This window comes from Sus scrofa, chromosome 8 (genome assembly GCF_054392235.1).
Source record: "Sus scrofa isolate SSC_HxYL_T2T_F1_AM1 chromosome 8, Sscrofa_HxYL_maternal_Yorkshire_Landrace_v2.0, whole genome shotgun sequence".
Classification (NCBI taxonomy): Eukaryota; Metazoa; Chordata; class Mammalia; order Artiodactyla; family Suidae; genus Sus; species Sus scrofa.
The window spans coordinates 94,358,830-94,379,149 of NC_139390.1; the positions used below are offsets into that span (position 1 = coordinate 94,358,830).

Genomic DNA, 20,320 nt, shown 5'->3' on the forward strand with positions numbered 1-20,320 from the left:
GCCGCGGGCCGGCGAGAGCTGGAGGATAACCGGCCAGAGCCGCGAGCTGACAAAGTGGGCGCTACCAAGCGGGACCGGCAGAGGGGGATCCGCGGGACCGGAGCCCAGAGCGACCAGGGTGGGACTCCCAGAACCGGTGTGATATTGCTTCGACAGGAAGAAGAGCTTAAGGTGTTTATTGGATGGAGGCCGTGGGAGGCCCAAAGTAACAAGTGATTCTTTGGTGCGATTTTAAAGAAATGTATCTCCCCTTCCGCTGGCTGTAGTAGAAACGCCCACAGGCTGGGAGTCCCGAGACCTTTCCAAGGCTCTGGCCCTGGGGACACGTGAGTGTCCGAGTGGAAGGTAGCATTTGTGTGTACGTGTGAGAGTACATGTGAATCCGGCAAAGGGCGTATGCCTCCGGCCCTTTCGGGAGGATATACTGCGTTAAACGAAATTAAGCATGATAGGACCCGGAGTGTGTGCGAGGGCGGTGCTAAGACAACATCCCTCTCCTCAAGGATGTGATACTCAGGCAAAGGGGGCCGAAGGTAGCAAGAGAAATCAGACCTTAAAGCTCAACAAGGCAGATTAAGATCAGTGTCACAAGTTTCCGCAAGGCTGGTGATAGAAGTCATAAACAGGCCTGGGATTTCTAGATGGGCTTTGAGGTCTAAGATTTACACTTGTGGAAATTGGGTGGGAAGTGGTGATGATTTACACATGAAGGAAGAGAATAAAGAAGAAAGCCCTAAGTGTATTTGGAGGAACAGTTCTTAGTTCTATAGGATGGAAGATAAGGAGTAAGAAGACAGATGCTTGGATAGGTTATATAACCTCTGCCTATGGAAGGCAGAGATGAGACCACATCTAATATGGTAGGAAATTGTGAGCTGAGCAAGGATATATCTTAGGACCGTGCTTTTCCCCTCTCTTTTCTTTTTCTTTCCTCCCTCCTTTCTTTTCTTTTCTTTTCTTTCTACCCCACCCCCACCCCACGAATCTTACTGAGCCACAGCAGTGGCAACTGTGGGATGCTAAACCCCTAGGCCATGGGAAACCCCAGCCTGACTTTAATTGGAGGTCATGTATCTCAGGGGACATGGAAAGGCAGGAGAGAGTAGACCCATGGATACGAAAGATAGTCTAGACCTGTATCTGGTACTGGAAAAGAATGAATGGAAGAAACAGCTCAGATAGATTGCGCAGAGAACAATGACTAATCAGTAAGGGAAGAGTGGTGGTTGCCAAGACTGGATTCCTCTCTGAATGACTTATGAATGAGAAATGTTTTCTTGTTGGATTTCCCATGATTTTGCTGGTTCTTCTGTCTTGTGGAATTGGAAGCTTTTCATTACCAAGGATATTCAAAACATTTTTGAGACCTGGGCTGTATATCTGAACCCAGAGGGTGTGGAGGCGTCAGCTGGCTCAAGTTGATGCTAACTCCTGGGAGACAGGCTTCTTGGCAAATTAGTAAATCTTCTGTTTCCTTATCTATAAATATAAAAACAGGTAGAATCATACCTTAGTCATTAGGTGAAATAAAAGGCAATGAGAAAATTTGTCAATAAAAAGCATTTTGCAAATATATCAAAATTTTGAATTAGAATCCAGGGTCTATAGGAGTTCACTTACAATTGTTTTTCTTTTCCATATGTTTGGATATATTCAAAATAAAGTGCTGAAAGTACTATTCGAATATAAACTGTCATTTTTTATTTTTTAAAAGTTTTATTGAAGTATAGTTGATTTACAATGATGTGATGATTTCTGCTGTACAAAAGAGTGATTTAGTTATACATATACACATAGTCATTCTTTTTCAAATTCTTTTCCCATATAGGTTATCACAGAACATTTAGTTCCCTGTGCTATAAAGCATATCCCAGCTGCCGATCCATTCCATAAAATACTTAAACTGTCATCATATATATGCCAGGACCTGCGACCTCATGATTTCTTTTTTTTTTTCTTTTTTTTTTTGGCCACACCTGAGGCATTCGGAAGTTCCCTGCCCAGGGATCAAACCTGTGACACAGCAGTGACAATGCCCAATCCTAAACCGATAGGCCACCAGGGAACTGCTAAACTGCCATTATTAAACGGGATTCGAAGTGCATGCTGTTCTGAAAACAGGTCAGTAGTATTATTTTTGTTATATATTAAATGCAGTATACTTTAAGCAATCAGAAAAATATAAATTAAAACTTTATTCACTTCAAAAACTCACTCAGCTGAGTAGCATTGAGAACTTTGTCTAGATACTCATGTTGCAACAGAACAAAGGGTGGGGAAAAAATGTAATTGTAATGTATACATGTAAGGATAACTTGATTCCCTTGCTGTACAGTGGGGAAAAAAAAAACAACTCACTCAGTAAGCGTTTGTTGAGCACATATTAAGGCTCTTCGTTAGGGCACATGAAAATGAACTGAACAAAGTCTGCTCAGTCTAGTGGATGAGACATCGTATAAACACAAATACTTACAATCATCTGATAAAAAATACAGAATCATGATATGAACGAGCTTCTGTGGAAACACAGAAGAGGAAGTCCCTGACTGCCTGGAGAAGTCAGGAGAGGTTTTTTGAACAAAGTGATTTCCAGGCAGAAAGAAAACAAACAGCAAGGGAATGACAGTAGGGGTGTTTCAGGAACAGTGAGTACCACACTTTAATAAGCCTTGAGTACCCGGTGTCTGAAAGGGCGGGGCAGGAGGTGAGGTGGAAGCTGTGGGCAAGAACCAATCGTCAAGGGTTTTCAGAGGAGTTTGGACTTTATCCTGGAGGTCCTGGGAAACCTTGGAAAGCCAGGTAGGTTGTACTTTGAGGGTGGCATTTTGGAAAGATTCCCTGTCAGCAGTGTGGAGGATGGATGGAAGACCAGGAAAGAATAAGAACAGTGCTGGTGAGGAAGAGTTCCAGGCAGGTCAGACTCTCTGGAGGAGGGAGGGGCAGGGTAGGGCATGCTTATCGGCAAAGAAAACCACTCAGGTGATTCTAATGCACATCCTTGTTCCTCCCTCAACATGACCTCCCAAACAATTAAACCAGCAGCAGGGATGGTGGACTATGAAGGAGACGGGAACCACAGGGTTGAGCCAGAGATAAAATCCAGGGGGCGGGGAGTTCCCATTGTGGCCCAGCAGGCCACATTGCTTAGGATAAGGGTTTGATCCCTGGCTTTAAGGATCTGGCGTGTGTTGCCGAGAGCTGTGGTGTAGGTCGAAGACGAGGCTCAGATCCTGCGTGGCATCGGCTGGTGGCTGCGGCTCTGATTTGACCCTTGGCCTTGGACCTTCCATTATACCACAGGTTCGGGCCTACCACCCCCGCCCCCCCCACCCGCAAAAATTAAATAGATCAATCCAGGGGGCAAGGGAGGAGAGTCCAGCTTCTAGAAATGAGTTAAGTGACAGGTTGATAATGGTACCAAACAAGGAAAACCGGTGGAGATGCCTTTGTCGGGGAGGGCACTGAGTTAAGAGCAGAGCATTTAACTGAGATGGGTCCCGGGAACACCCAGGTGGAGTCACTTTGTAGGCAAATAAAATTAAGGGCCTGGAGTTCATGGCAGGGTCAGGGCCACACACTATTGAGAGTCTACTAGTTGAAGCCTTGGATGATGAGGTCACTCACGAAAAGCCTTTTAAGTGAGAGAAAAGTATTCAGGATGAAATCCCTGTGAAACACATGCCTTTCAGGATCATTGGAAGGGAAAAAGACTTGAGAGAAGAACCGAGAGATTGGTATCTGGGAAATAAGAGACAAGTTTCTGGAAGAGTGGGACGGTGATGAATGCTCCCAAGAGGTCGAGGCAGCCAGTGAATCCACTGGATTTGACAAAGAGAAGTGCTCTTTGTGTGAACAGCTGCACATCGGCGGCGTGGTGGTGGCGGTGGTGGAAACCAGATGGCAGTGGTCCCAGGGCCTGGCAGGCAGGAGACCAATGAAAGAACAATAGGCTAAAGAATGAGGTGAGCTTTCTTTTTCTCTGAAGATTGGAGCAACCTCAAAATCTAAATTGAGGAGGAGTCAGGAAGCAGAGATGTTGTAGGAATTCCCCAGTTGGCTCAGTGGATTAAGGATCCGGCATTGTCACTGCTGTGGCTCATGTTTGATCCCTGGCCTAGGAATTTCTGCAGCTGAAAAAGAACTTTATCATAGAAGTTGTAGTTTTTCCCCTGTTGAGACTTTCTGCTTAGCACTGCTATTTTCAAAGCAGTTCCACTAGTTCCTTTATCCATTAATGCCTAACTTCAGCTGTCTTAAGTGAAGGTATATCCATACCTATCCCTGCACACATACAGATACCTACACATATGTGGACTTGAGGGGAAAGGAAATCGCTCTCTTCCTCTTCTTTTTCTTGGCCAAGGCCATGGCACATGGAAGTTCCCAGACCAGGGATGGAACATGTGCTACAGCAGTGACCTAAGCTGCTGCAGTGACAATGCCAGATCCTTAACCTTCTGCACCACAAGGGAACCTCTTCCTCTTCTTATAATACCAGCAATCCTATTGGATTAGGGCCCTACCCTTATGATCTCATTTAATCTTTATTAACTTCTTGAAGGCCTTTTCTCCAAATATAGTCGTATTAGGGGTTAGGGCTTCAAACTATGAATTTGGGGTGAGAGGGAACATATTCAGTTCACAGCACTGTACAGACCAATGGTGTATCAGTTGATAAGTAATCAAAACAAAACAAAGTAATGAACACTCTAATTCTATCACTTTATTCTTCAGTGTATTTTTTCTTTTCCTTTTTCTTTTTAGGGCTGTACCTGTGGCACGTGAAGGTTCCCAGACTAGGGGTCGAACTGGACCTGCAGCTGCTGGTCTATACCACAGCCACAGCAATGCCAGATCTGAGTCGTGTCTGCGACCTACACCATAGCTCATGGCAACACCAGATCCTTAGCCCACTGAGCAAGGCCAGGGATCGAACCTGGGTCCTCATGGTTACTTGTCGGATTTGTTTCCACTACACCACAATGGGAACACCCTACTCTTCTGTTCTTAATAAACTGAAATGAAATTGCCTTTAGTGTATGTAAAAATGCAGAAAAATCCCAAATGCTTTGACCGTATGTTTATAGTCATGAAAGACATTCATTCGAAAATTTGTTAGATTCTGTAGGAGTTTTTTTTCATGTATTATGTCCTTTTTCAGAGTTCCTGTTATGACTCAGGGGTAAGAAATCCGACTGGCATCCATGAGGTTGTGTGTTTGATCCGTGGCCTTGCTCAGTGGGTTAAGGATCTGGCGTTGAGCTGTGCTGTAGGTCACAGACATGGCTCGGATCCTGTGTTGCTGTGGCTGTGGTGTAGGCCAGCAGCTGCAGCTTGGATTCAACCCCTAGCCTGGGAACTTCCATATGATGCACATGTGGCCCTAAAAGAAAAAAAAAAGAAAAAAAAAATCCTTTTTCTCAGAAGGTAACACTCTTCCAGGTGTCTTTTCCAGGGGATCATCAGGCATCCTGAACCAGGAGAACAGGGCTCTCGCTGGAACTGCACCCATCACCGCTGTGGAGCCGGGGCCTCGCTTCTCACAAAGGGCTTCCAGACCACAGATGAGCACAGTAGACTACTCTGAGGGGTGAGTTTGACTGGGGCACTCCCCAACAGTCTTAACAAGCTCTCAGAACTGCACTCACCTACGGTCCTGTGACCCAAAACCTGGGTTCAAAAACTGGGTTCACCTCCGTGGGGGTTGAGCTAAGACACAACCTAGCCAAAGACTGGGAGAAGGAAGGATTTGTTATTCCTCGTAGCAAGTTAAGGAGACCACCAGGGATCTTTCCCAAAGTAGTGTTACCCTGAGCAGCAAAATTGGGGAAGTTTTCAGCTGAGGGTACGTGCATATTCATGAAGGGGCCTGAACTGAGGAGAATTCGGCAAAAAATTGGGGCCGAGGTCCACAGAGTCTCAACTTTTGTTGCTTGAAGTCAGGAGAATCAACATCATCCTTCTGTCTTCCACCTGGGTGGGGGCCTTGGCTCCTGCAGAACTCAGAGATATATTAGTATGTGTTTCCCTTGAGGAAGAGCCAGGACTCTGCTTTGGGGCTGCATTATATTTTGGCTGCCCTTTCTCTCTTCCTATAATACTGTGTTCCCTTAAGATCATTAATTCCTGAGAATTAATTCCTCTCCAAGGGCAAGCATTGCTGCAGGCTTAGATCACAAAGTGGCTGAGGCTAAAATGGCTTCTCTGTTGTTCCCCTTGTGGCTCAGCAAGTTTCGAACTTGACTAGTATCCACAAGGATGTGGGTTCGATCCCTGGCCTTGCTCCAGCGTTGCTGTGAGCTGTGGTGTATGTCACAGAGGTGGCTTGGATTCCTTGTTGCTGTCGCTCTGGCATAGGTTGGCAGCTGTAGCTCCAATTCTACCCCTAGCCTGGGAACCTCTAATGCTGCAGGTGTGGCCATAAAAAAATAAAGGAACGAAGCTCTTTCAGCCTCCTCCAGCCTATTTCCCCAGTTTCATAGCTCTTGCTCTGACATATCTTTTGTGTGTATCAAGAGCTAGTTCCCAGATATCACCAATGAGATAAAACTGAATTTATTGCTCACCGTTGAACGAAGGAGTTACCACAAGAGAGCTTGGTTCATGTCTCAAAAGGGAAGGACAAGCCCTGATTTTACTGAGATTTTGACATTTGGTTTAAGATAGGTCTATCAATGAAGGGATTTGGTATGAATTGTGATATAATAGTAATTTAGGATTGGAAGAAACAGCAAGGCAAGATATATGAGGCCAGGAGTGCAAAGAGTGTTGGTACGAAAACTGTTTATACTGTTCATTAAAAAGTTGATGACCTTTCAAACAAGTTCCTAAATGAGCAATAAAGATATTTGTCTGGGCAAGAGTCTCCTGGAATAGTAAATTTTTTTTTTTTCAGGGCTGCAGCCACGGCACATGGGGGTTCCCAGGCTAGGGGTTGAATCGAAGCTACAGCTGCCGGCCTATGCCACAGCCACAGCAATACAGAATCTGAGCCGTGTCTGTGATCTACACCACAGCTCACAGCAACGCTGGGTCCTTAACCCACTGAACGAGGCCAGGGATCGAACTTGTGTCCTCATGGATACTAGTCAGATTCGTTTCCGCTGCTCCACAACGGGATCTCCTGGAATAGTCAAGTTTTGCTAGTGAACACCAAGAAACAGTAAGTCATGATAATGTAGACCATAAACTGTAGAAGCAGTTGGCTTCAGTGTTCATAGTTAATCACTTCTTGGTGTCCACTTCTATAGACTTACACAGGTACAAATATAAAAGCAAATTAAAAAACCTTACCTGGTTTTCTTTGACACAGTAATGGACACTTAGATTCTTGCAGTAGTCCATGATGAAGAGAAGTTAATTTTAATCTTTTATTAGACTAATTTCCACATGGGCTCAAAAAAAAAAAAAAAAAAAAAAAAAAAACCATCAGGAGCTCCCATAGTGTCTCAGCAATAACAAACCTGACTAGTATCCATGAGGATGTGCGTTCGATCCTTGGCCTTGCTCAGTGGATTAAGGATCTGACGTTGCTGTGGCTTTGGCTTAGGGTTAGGTGGCAGCTGCAGCTCCAATTCGACTCCTAGCCTGGAAACTTCCATATGCTTCCCGTGCAGCCCTAAAAAGAAAAAAAGAACCATCAGATTTCCTTGGTCATGACATTTTCTTTATTCCTGAGTCATAATATTATCTACAGATATTTCATGGTCTTATTCATGGAAGTTCAGGTCCAGTGATGCCAAATGAAATTATTATTATTCCCTGCTTCCTCTCCATGGACCAAATATACTTTTTCATGGTTAAAATGAAAACATAGCCATATCAGGGAAGAAGAAAATTTCTTCTACCCTTCTAGCTTCTGCTGGCTGATCTAAGAATTAAATTGACATAAGACAGTTTAACAGGAGGAAATCAAGCAAAAATTTAATAGCATATACATGAAAGAGACCCAGGAAAACTGAGCCACTTGCCAAAATGGCATGAACCCTCACCTCAAATACTATCTTCAGCTAAAGACAAAAGCAGGATTTTGCCAGTTTGAGACTTCAAAGGGGAGGAAGGTGATTTACATGGAAATGGAAAAGCAAATGTTTGGTAAATAAAAGTTTGCTGGGCGGGCAGAAACAGTGGGACACAGAGTGGATTCTGTCCTCTAGGCCCTGCCTGGAGTGTCCTCCACCCACCACACCCAGTTCATGTTCTTTGCAAATATCTCTGGCTGGCCTCTATTCTAATAGAAACCTTTTCTAACTTCTTGAGACAGCCAAGGGAGAGGTAAAAGCAAAGACTTCTGTTGCTTAAAAATGACCAGCTTGGAGTTCCCTGGTGGTGCAGGGCATTAAGGACTTGATGTTGTCACTGCCGTGGTTCAGGTTGTTGCTGTGGAGTGGGTTTGAACCCTGGCCTGGGAACTTATACATGCTACAAGCCTGTCTAAAAGAGAAAACAAAACAAAACAGCCTAAATCAATTCTCATGCCAAAGAGGTGCATTTTGGGATGGCAAATTTTGCTCTCCTGCAATAATTAACTCAGAATAAAAAGTATATCTTATTATTTATGTATGTGACCACACCTGTGGTATGAGAATGTTTAGACCAGGAGTCGAACACACGCCATAGCAGAGGCCCAAGCTGCTGCAGTGACAATGCCAGATCCCACTGCACTGCAGTAGAGCTCCATATAGCTTAGTCTTTACAAGATAAGTACAAAAAGCAAAAGATTTCTCATTATTTTAAAATAACACTTATTGTATCATTTAAATCCTCAAATCTTTACAAAAAATGGCAATTAATATAGTTTATCTCTTGGGAATTATATTTAGCTGATAAGAAACCTGAAATGACAGTGGCTTAAACAAGAGCTTTATTTTTTCCATTTGTAAAACGGCGTGGAGGCTGGCAGTCCAGGGCTGGTGCCATTCTCCACACCACCAGCAAGTCTGACTCCTTGTACCTTTCTGCTCTGTCATCCACTGAGCATGGACTCCATCCTTAAATTTATCTCATTTTATGAGACAGGGCTGTTAGAACTATCATGTCTGCATTCTGGCAGGAAACAGAAGGAAAACAAGGGACCACATCAGCTATTCCCCTTTCAAAGGTTTTCTAGAAGGACTTTTCCAAATATATCTTGCTATTCATCTGACCACACCTGTCCACAAAGAAGATAAGAAATGAGCACATTGCCTTCAAGAAAGCCAGAGCACTTGAAAAAAGATTGGCAACTAGCATTGTGTCTTTAAGAACCAAAGAATACAACTTTTCTTTTTCTCTTTTACTTTTTAGGGCTGTACCCATGGCATATGGAGGTTCCCAGGCTAGGGGTCAGATTGGAGCTACAGCTGCCAGCCTACACCACAGCTACAGCAACGCGGGATCCGAGCCACCTCTGTGACCTACACCACAGCTCATGGCAATGCCAGATTCTTAACCCAATGAGCGAGGCCAGGGATTGAACCCGCAACCTCATGATTCCTGTCAGATTCATTTCTGCTGAGCCACAACGGGAACTCCAAGAATACAACTTTCATATCTGAAATAGGCATGTGATAAGTGATTCAAGCTTAAATTGTGTCATGATAAATATAGTAGAGAAAGAGGTGGACATAGGAACTTACAGTTCTCTATTGTAATCTGCTATTAAATCTTGCTATTGGGACTGACATAATAATGATTTAAAAACACTTTTTCCTATCTCATTTATTTTTTGTTTTGTTTTTGTTTTTGGCTGGTATGCGGTAGCTTGATGTGGGATCTCTGCTCCCAGACCAGGGATTGAACCTGGGCCACAGCAGTGAAAGCATTGAGTCCTAACCACTAGACCACCATGGAACTGTTGCTGAAGCTTGGCCTCTGTCCACTGCTGCCAAACAGAAACACAGAGTTAGAGTTTTGGAGGAAGGAGAAAAAGATAGCTTTATTGCTATTCAGGCAAAGGGGCCCACAGCAGGCTAATGCCTTAAAGACTGTGCCCTCCTGGGAAGAGATTAAGAGGTAGCTTTATAGTTTGGGAAGTGGAAAATAGGGCCATAGGTAAGGATAGGTAAGGGTAGAGGCAAGCTTGCATTTTTTCTCAAAGCTGGTATTTAGTGGCCCCAGGACTGGTTTTGGTGGTCTTCCTTCTTCCTGGAATGAAGAATGCTTCATCAAGTAGTTCTTATATTTGTTGCATCTTTTAGTTCTTTTTTAAAAAATATTGTATTATTTTTTATTATTTTTGATTTACAGTGTTCTGTCAATTTCTGCTGTACAGCAAAGTGACCCAGTTATACATATATATATACACACATGCACACATTCTTTTCCTCACATTTTCTTCCATTATGTTCCATCATAAATGACTAGATGTAGTTCCTGGTACTATACAGCAGGACTTCATGCTTATCTACTCCCAATGCAATAGTTTGCATCTACTAATCCCAAGCTTCCAGTCCATCCAACTCCCTTCCCCTTTGCAACCACGGGTCTGTTCTCTAGGTCCATGAGCTTGTTTCTTTTCTGTAGATGGGTTCATTTGTGCCATATATTAGATTCCAGATATAAGTGATATCATATGGTATTTGTCTTTCTCTGACTTTCCTCACTTAGTATGAGAGTTTCTAGTTCCACCCATGTTGCTGCAAATGGCATCATTCTGTTCTTTTTATGGCTGAATAGTATTCCATTTTGTATATATACCACATCTACTTTTTTTTTTTTTTTTTTTTTGTCTTTTTTTGCTATTTCTTGGGCCGCTCCCACGGCATATGGAGGTTCTCAGGCTAGGGGTCGAATCGGAGCTGCAGCCACCAGCCTACGCCAGAGCCACAGCAACGCAGGATCCGAGCCACGAGCCACGTCTGCAACCTACACCACAACTCATGGCAACGCCGGATCCTTAACCCACTGAGCAAGGGCAGGGACCGAACCGCAACCTCATGGTTCCTAGTTGGATTCGTTAACCACTGTGCCGTGAGGGGAACTCCTATACCACATCTTCTTAATCCATTCATCTGTTGATGGACCTTTCGGTTGTTTCTGTGTCATGGCTATTGTGAATAGTTCTGCTGTGGGGGGGTTAGTTCTGCAGAAGGGCTCAGTGGATATTGTTATGTACATTTCTTGGGGAGGAACCAGGACCCTGCCAAAAGGAGATACTACTATCTCTTGTCTGTTTCTCCCTGGTTTCTGCACCCCTTCCCTTCCCTGATTAGCAACTGCCCTTTGAAACTCAGGGAAGGTCATGGAGGCTGAAGCTTATTCCCTAAAAACAAGAAATGGAGGACACAAAAAGTCTTGTGTGCCTAGGAGCCCTTACAGGACCCTGCTGGGTTACAGATATTTCTTTCGTTTGTACTTGGAACAAATATTTGAATGTCTCCTATACACTAGGCACTGTTTAGATATATCAGTAAACCAAGATTCCTGCCTTTGTGGATCTTATATTCTAACATGGATATGTAGACAATGAATATAAATCCTTCAGTGGTGAAGACATAACAAATTTCAGGTTGTAAATCATACTTTGTAGCACACTTAATCTATCTTAACTATCTTCTGTCAAAATGACCAAAGCCATTTAGTAATGAGTTTGATATCCTTTATTCCAGGGAAAACAGGAGTTCTTTGTGTGGCTCAGTTGGTTAAAGATCTGGCATTGTCACTACTGTGGCACAGGTTTGATCCTTGGCCTGGGAACTTCCCTATGCCGAGGGCTTGGCCAAAAAGAAATAAATTCAGGAGTTCCCGTTGTTGTGCAGCAGATACAAATCCAACTAGTATCCATGAGGACGCAGGTTCCATCTTTGGCCTCTCTCAGTGGGTTAAGGATCTGGCATTGGTGTGAGCTGTGGTGTAGATTTCAGACCTGGCTTGATTCAGCGTTGCTGTGGCTGCTGTGTAGGCCAGCAGCTACAGCACTGATCAGACCCCTAGCCTGGGAACTTATATATACCACAGGTGTGGCCCTAAAAAGACCAAAAAAACAAAAAACAAAGAAACAAAACTTAATGTTACGTATACATGAGAGAGAGCCAGAAAAAAACTGAATATTCAGCTAAGGGCAAAAGAGGACCGTGAGAGTGGGAAGAGTGAGTTATAGAAGGTTACCAGGAAAAGCACAGTAAGTAAGCGTGAGTGTGATGCAGGTTTAAGTCATTGTCTTCTCCATTGGTAAGAGTTTGTAGAGATTTGGTTAATCCTCTTTCTGGTACAGGGCAGGAGATCCCCTTACAAATGGAGATTTCCCTTACAAATGTAAATGTTTCTTACAAAAGGGCAACTCCCCACTTGGTGTTCAGAGTATATCCCCAGGCTGCTGTTTCCCATAAAATAAGCAGTTCTGATACAATTAATATGCCAAAGAGACATAATCTTTGGTGGCAAATTCTCCTCCCTTACTGTCTCTATAGATTTACCTGTTATAAACATTTTCATAAGCAGAGTCATAATAGGTGTTCTTTTGTGGCCGGCTTTTTTCACATAGCATGTTTCCAAGATTCATTGATGTTACAGCCTGAGTCAGCATTTCATACCATTTCATGACCAAATAATATTCTATTTCACACAGAATATACCACATGTTACTTATCTAGTAGTCAGTTGGCATATGTGTTTTCAACATTTGGGCTATGATAAATAAGGCTGCTATGAATATTTGTGGATAATTTTTTGTGTGGATTATATGATTTCATTTCTCTTGGATATCAACTTAAGGCTGGAATTGCTGGGTCATCTGGTAACTCTTGTGTTTAGCCTTTTAAGGGACTGTCAGACTGTTTTCCAAAGCAACTGCACCATTTTATATTCCCTTCTGCAATGTAGGAGGATTCCCAGGGGTCTCCATACTCACCAGCACTTGTTACTCTTTGTTTATAGTCCGTCCTAGCTAGTAGGTGCAAAATAGTATCTCATTGTGCTTTTGATCTGCATTTACCTAATGATTAAATGACGTTTGGAGAAATGTCTATTCAGATTTTTTTGCCCATTTAAAAAATTGAATTATTCATCTTATTATTTTTTTTTTTCTATACCTGTGGCTTATAGAAGTTCTGGCCAGGGATTGCACCTGTGCCACAGCAGTGATCTGAACCACTGCAGTGACAACACGTGATCTTTAACCTGCTGTGCCAAAGGGAACTTTCATCTTTTTATTATTGAGTTGTATATATTGTATATATTCTAGATAGAAGGTCCTTATCAGATATACAATGTGCACATATTGTCTCCTATTCTGTGGGCTATCTCTTCAGTTTCTAGATGGTACAATTTAAAACACAAAAGTTTAAAATTTCCATTTTTTTTTGTGGCTTGGACAATTAGTGTCGTGTCTCAGAACCCATTGTGTAACTCAGGGTTGCAAACATTTATTCCTGTGTTTTCTTCTTAGTGCTTTGTAATCTTATATTTAGATCTATAATCCATTTTGAGTTAATTTTCATATATGGTGATAGGTAAGGTTCCAGTTTTAAGGGTCTTGGCACTCTTGTTGAAAATCACTTGGTTTTATTTCTGAACTCTCAATTCTATTCCTTTGATTTATATTTCTATCATTATGCTAGTACCAAACTGTCTCCATTATAGTAGCTTTGTGGTAAGTTTTGAAATTGGAAATTATGAATCCTTTAAGTTTGTTCTTCTTTTTAAGATTGTATTGGCTATTCTAGTTCCCTTGAATTGCTATGTGCATTTTTAAGTCAACAATTTCTGCTATAAAGCCAGCTAGGATTTTGATAGGAGACACATGTTGAATCTATAGATCAATTTGGGCAGGATTGCCTTTTTTTTTTTTTTTTTTTTTTTAAGTCTGCACCAGTGGCATATGGAAGTCCCCAAGCTAAGGCTCCAATCCGAGCTGTAGCTTCCATCCTGAACCCACAGCCACAGCAACGCAGAATCTGAGCCTCATCTGCCACCTTACACCACAGCTCGTGGTAACGCTGGATCCCTGACCCATTGAGCAAGGCCAGGGATTGAACCCATATCCTCAGGGATACTAGTCGGGTTTGTTACCACTGAACCACAGTGGGAACTCCCAAGGTTTATTTTTTGAATGGCTTATACATTCATATGATTCTTTAAAACTTGAAAGAGTATACAGCGAAAAATCAGTCTCTCTCGCTCTACTGTTCCCTCACTCACATGTGCAGTGCCCCTCCCTGGAGATAATCTCTGTTATAGTTTCTTCTGTTTTCCCTCTAGATACTCCACACATGTATAAGCAAATACACATACAGAAGCATTTTGTACACATTACTTTGCACCTTGCTTTGATTACTTAATGTATCTTGGACAGCTCTTTGTATTTTGTGCTAATGCAGTTGTTTCCATTCTACTTTCTTGATTTATGATTTTTCTTTCTTGACTGGGTTGTTCTAAAAGTACCCAGGGTGACCTGTACCAATGGCAATTGTTACTTAATATTGTCACTGAAACTTAGCCTCTGTTCACTGGTGCCAAATAGAAATGTGGAGACCTGGGGTGCTCAAGATGGGACAAAATATTTGCAAGCCATATATCCTATCAAGGACTAGTATCTAGAACACACAAAGAACTCTCAAAGTTCAATGGTTAAAAAAAACTTTCAAACAATCCAATTAGAACATGGGCAAAAATATGAAGAGATGTTTCACCAAAGGAAAGATACAGATGGCAACTGCATATTTGAAAAGATGATTGAAAGCATTAACTATCAGGGAAATGCAAATTAAAATCTCAAGTAGATCTCATCACATGCCTATCAGAATTGTTTTAAAAAAAGTGGCAACACTAAATGTCACGAATGGGGAGAAACTGGATCTCTCACACATTGTTGCTGGGAATTTTTCTTTCTTTTTAAGGCTTTTCCTGTGGCATAGGGAAGTTCCTGGGTTAGGAGTCAAATCAGAGCTACAGCTGCTGGCCTATGCCATAGCCTTAGCAATGCCAGATCCAAGCTGCCTCTGTGACCTACACAATAGCTTGCGGTAATGCCGGATCCTTAACTCACTGAGTGAGGCCCGAGATCAAATCCGAATCCTCAGGGACGCTAGTTGGGTTCTTAACCCCCTGAGCCACAACAGGAACTTCATTCATTTTGGCAGTTTCTTACAAAATTAAACATGTGGAGTTCCCACTGTGATGCAGTGATTTAAGAATCCGTCTGGGTGCGGCCATAAAACAAAACAAAACAAAATTTAAACATGTAACTACTACACAACCCAGCAGTTGCACTCCTGGGCGTTTATCCCAGAGAAATGAAGACTTGTGTACAAAAATCTGTATGTGGGAGTTCCCGTCGTGGCGCAGTGGTTAACGAATCCGACTAGGAACCATGAGGTTGCGGGTTCGGTCCCTGCCCTTGCTCAGTGGGTTAACGATCCGGCGTTGCCGTGAGCTGTGGTGTAGGTTGCAGACGCAGCTCGGATCCCGAGTTGCTGTGGCTCTGGCGTAGGCCGGTGGCTACAGCTCCGATTGGACCCCTAGCCTGGGAACCTCCATATGCCGCGGGAGCGGCCCAAGAAATAGCAACAACAACAACAAAAGACAAAAGACAAAAGACAAAAAAAAAAAAAAAAAATCTGTATGTGAATGTTTATAGCAGCTTCATTAGTAATAGCCCAAACCAGGAAACAACCCACATGTCCTCCAACAGGTAAATGGTTTAACAGTGATAACAACCACACCATGGAGCACTGTTTAGCAGTTGAAAGAGAACTGTTAATATAACAACTGGCTCAATCTCTGGAGAATTAAATCTCAAAGGGTTATATACTGTATAATTCCATTGATGTAACATCCTGTACTGACAAATGTATAGAAAAGGAGAATAGAACAATGGTTGCCAGGATAGAGGGAGGTAGACTTGGCTATAAAAGGCCACCGTGAAGGGCCTTTGTGGTGACGGAGCTATTCTCATGTCAGGGATGATTGACTGTATCCTTGTCACTGTCCTGGTGGTGATACTGAATATAGTTTTCCAAGTTGTTAACACATGGGAACTGGGTAAAGGCTGCACAGGATCTCTCTGGTTTACAACTGCCTGTAAGCTTACAATGATCTCACACACAATTTTCAATTAAGAAAAAATCTGCTTGCTGAGTTCTCTGGCTCTGTTTCCTGGCATTTGCCTTGATCTGTTGGGGGAGGCCTTGTTCTTATTCTTTTGCAGCGTCCCGGGAACTGTGTCACTTCACCAGAAAGTGCTCTGATGACTCCTCCAAATGTGTCAGAGGGGGCCTGCTGTTTGTCAGTCCGTTTGGGAAGCAGCGAAAACATTTCCTTAGCAGATTTCCGTGATGTTTAGTGGTTAAAATTGGCAACAGGGACATTAGCGAATTACAACATGAATTCCCACGGGAATATCCTCAAGAGGAACTATCAGGGTTTGGAGCTCTCTGTTAGGAACCATTTTACAGCCTTGCTGTGACTTTCTCTTCCTCTCCCTTGCCCTGCCCATCCCACCCAACCCCCTCAGGACACATCTGAGTTTAGATGGTTGATCCTCAAAATCCATCTTTTCAGTTCACTCTTGGATTGTTTCTTTGTAGTCCTTGTCCTTTTTTTTCTTTTTCTATCGGTTTTCAAATTTTTGTTTTTTCAGATACAGAGCAGATTTATTTATTTATTTACTATTAAATTTTATTAGGGTATGGTTGATTTACAATGTTGTGTTAGTTTCAGTTGTGCAGCAAAGTGAATCAGTTATCCATGTACATATGTCCATTCTTTTTCAGATTCCTTTCCCATACAGGTTATTACAGAATATTGAGAATTCCCCGTGCTATACATAGGTCCTTGCTGGTTATCTGTATTATATACAGTGGTATTCACATGTTAATCCCAGCCTCCCAATTTATCTCCCCCCTTCCCTTCAGTAACCATATGTTTGTTTTTGCTATCTGTGAGTTTCTGTTTAGGAAATAAACTCATTTGTATCTTTTTTTTTTTTTTTAAGATTCCACATAAAAGTAATTTCATATATTTCTTTTTCTTTTTCTTTTTGTCTTTTTAGGGCTGCACCCACAGCATATGGAGATTCCCAGGCTAGGGGTCCAATCAGAGCTGTAGCTGCTGGCCTATACCATAGCTACAGTCATACCAGATCCTTAACCTGAGCGAGGCCAGGGATTGAACCTGAGTTCTCATGGATACCAGTCAGGTTCATAACCACTGAGCCATGATGGGGACTCTGATTTCATATATTTCTATCTAGCTTACCTCACTTCATGTGATAATCTCTAGGTCCATCCATGTTGCTGTAAATAGCATTATTTCATTCTTTTTTTGTGTCTGAGCAATATTCTATTTATGTAGGTACCTCGACTTCTTTTTTTAAGTTTTATTGAAGTAAACTTAATTTGTAAGGCTGTGATAATTTCTGCTGTACAACAAAGTGACCCAGTCATACATGTACACATGTCCATTCTCTCTCAGGTTCTTTTCCCACATAGATTATCACTGAATACTGGGCAGAGTTCTTTGTCTATACAGCAGGTCCCCCTTGGCCAATTGTTCATATAGTTCAGTGTGCATATGCCAATCCCAAACTCTCAGTCCTGCTTTCTCACCTATCTGCTTTGGTTACCATAAGTTTTTCAAAGTCTGTCAGTCTATTTCTGTTCTGCAAATAAGTTCATTTGCATACTTTTTTAAAAATTATTTTTTCATTTTCATTTTTTTTTTTTGTATTTTTAGGGCCACACCCGCAGCATATGGAGATTCCCAGGCTAGGTGGGGGTCCAGTCGAAGCTGTAGTTGCCAGTCTAAACCACAGCCATAGCAATGCCAGATCCGAGGCACATCTGCAGCCTACGTACACCACAGCTCAAGGCAACGCCGGATCCTTAACCCACGGAACAAGGCGAGAGATTGATCCAGTGTCCTTATGGATACTAGTCAGATTAATTTCTGCTGAGCCACAACGGGAACTCCTTTTATTTATTTATTTTGTTTTTAGATTCCACATATAGGTGATAGCATATGATGTTTGTCTTTCACAGTCTAACTTCACTTAGTATGATAGTTTCTAGGTCCATCCATGTTGCTGTAAATGGCATTATTTCATCCTTTTTTATGGTTGAGTAATACTCCATTTATATAGGTATCACATTTTCTTTATCCTTTGCTCTTTTGATGGACATTTAGGTTGCGTCCATGTCTTAGTTATTGTAAATAGTGCTGCAATGGACATTGGGGTACATGCAGCTTTTCTTTTTCTTTTTTTTAAAGGTTGCACATGTGGCATATGGAGGTTCCCAGGCTAGGGTTCCAATCTGAGTTCCAGCTCCTGGCCTACACCACAGCCACAGCAATGCCAGACTATTAACTCCTCCATATGTGGCCCTAAAAAGCGAAAAAAAAAAAAAAAGAAAAAAAAAAAGAATTAGCATTCCATTTATGTGAAGGTTCCCAGGCTATGGAGGTTTCCAGGCTAGGGTCCAATCAGGGCTGCAGTTGCTGGCCTACCCCACAGCCACAGCAACACAGGATCCGAGCCTCGTCTATGGCCTATATACACCATAGCTCACAGCAACGCCAGATTCCCAACCCATTGATCGAGGCCAGGGATCAAAATCATATCCTGATCAGAATCACGTCAGATTTCTGTCACAAATGGAACTCTCCAAAATATGAATTTTAAAGCAAGTTTTTAGCTCAAGTAAATGTTAACAAACTGCCTCACAAGTCTTAGGTGGTCCCTTTGATGAGGAAGAGTATCTATGGCCAAATGAAATTCCTCTGCTTATTTGCTTATATCACTTATACTGATATGCTGTAAATAATGGAATTCCAGCCCTGGAATTAACCCAAGTTCAACCTCTCTAGTTTACAGATAAGGAAACTAAGCCCTAGAGTGATAAATCTGCTTAACTTCGCAGTATGAGAGAACCAGGATTAGAACCCAAATCAAAGGTTCCCAGGAGTTCCCTTTGTGGCTCAGGGGTTAACATAACTGACTAGGATCCCTGAGGATACAGGTTCAATCCCTGGCCTCGCTCAGTGGGTTAAGGATCCAGTGTGTCGTCATGAGCTGTGGTGTAGGTCATGGACGTGGCTTAAATTCCATGTTGCTGTGGCTGTGGCTGGAGCTGGAGCTCTGATTCAGCCCCTAACCTGGGAACCTCCTTACGCTGCGGGTTTGGCGCTAAAAAGCAAGAAAAAAGAAAACAAAACAAAATCCCCCCAAAACAGAGGTCCCCAGTCCACAGGTCTTTCTGGTTTAGCACATTGCCATAGAAAGATTAGTAGGTTTACTTTCCATGCTCATACCTCTATCTGGGAGAAAGCCTAGCCTAGTGTTTAAGATTGTACACTCTGAAATCACCTGGCTCCACCTCCAGGATAAGTGACATGAAGCAGGCTATTAACTCCTCAAGGCCTTTTTCCTCCTCTGTAAACTGGAGTAATCATAGGACTTCCGTGGAAGGTGGGAAGTAAGTGAAAGTTTGCTTAGCATGGATCCTGATACACAGGATATGCCTGATAACCTGTAATTAGTTTTTTTTTTTTTTTTTGCTTTTTAGGGCCACACCTGCAGCACATGGAGGTTCCCAGGCTAGGGGTCCAATTTGAGCTACGGCTGCCGGCCTACACCACAGCCACAGCAACACAGGATCCGAGCTGCATCTGTGACCTACACCACAGCTCACGGCAACGCCTAATTGTTAATCCACTGAGCAAGGCCGGGTATCAAACCTGCAATTTCACGGTTCTGGTCGGATTTGTTTCCACTGCACCACAACGGGAACTCCAAAGTTTAATTAGTATTTAAGCACGGGGTTTGAAAGGATACCGTAAAGAGAGGACAAGGATTTATGGAGATGATTCCTTTCTACAGTGTTGGAGCCAGTGGTGTCTACCTGTGTCGTGCTGCCTCTGACACGAGCTGGCTGGCTGATCTTTGGAGAAGTTATATAACGGGGCTGAGCTCCAGTTTCCTTATCTGGAAAACGGGGGAAATGGTACCTACTTTGCCGAGAGAATTAACAAATGTAAAATCCTTGGCGTGACATACTGGCACTCGATAAATAGGAGTTCCTTTTCCCCTTTTGTCTGTTGAAATCGCTATGTAGCTCTTGGTCTTGAAAGGCTGTCTTCTGGCTGCCAGGTGATTGCAAAATTCAGTCACCATGAATCTAGTCATCATTGAATCTGGAACAAAAGTGGTTCTAAAATTCATTTGTTTAGTCTAGTGTTAGACAAGTGTGGCGGAACAAGTTTTATGTCAACTGTGCTTTTACAACATAGGTAATATCCATCTCATAATTTATGTTTTATGCCTTCAAAAGAGCTGTGGTAGCATCCTGGAAGGTGTTGGGCTGTAGAGAAAAGGTCAGAGCTTTGGGTTCAGAAAACCTTAGGC

General features: G+C 42.6%; 1 long non-coding RNA gene across 1 annotated transcript in view; it reads left to right on the forward strand.

Annotated features, from left to right (window-relative positions):
- Positions 1-3,839: 3,839 nt before the first annotated feature.
- The window catches only part of LOC110262015 (uncharacterized), a 37,973-nt gene continuing 21,492 nt past the window's right edge, over positions 3,840-20,320 (forward strand). The window contains exons 1-2 of the long non-coding RNA XR_014812951.1: positions 3,840-3,962; positions 5,443-5,590. This is a non-coding gene — a long non-coding RNA (uncharacterized LOC110262015). The remainder of the gene's footprint in view (positions 3,963-5,442; positions 5,591-20,320) is intronic.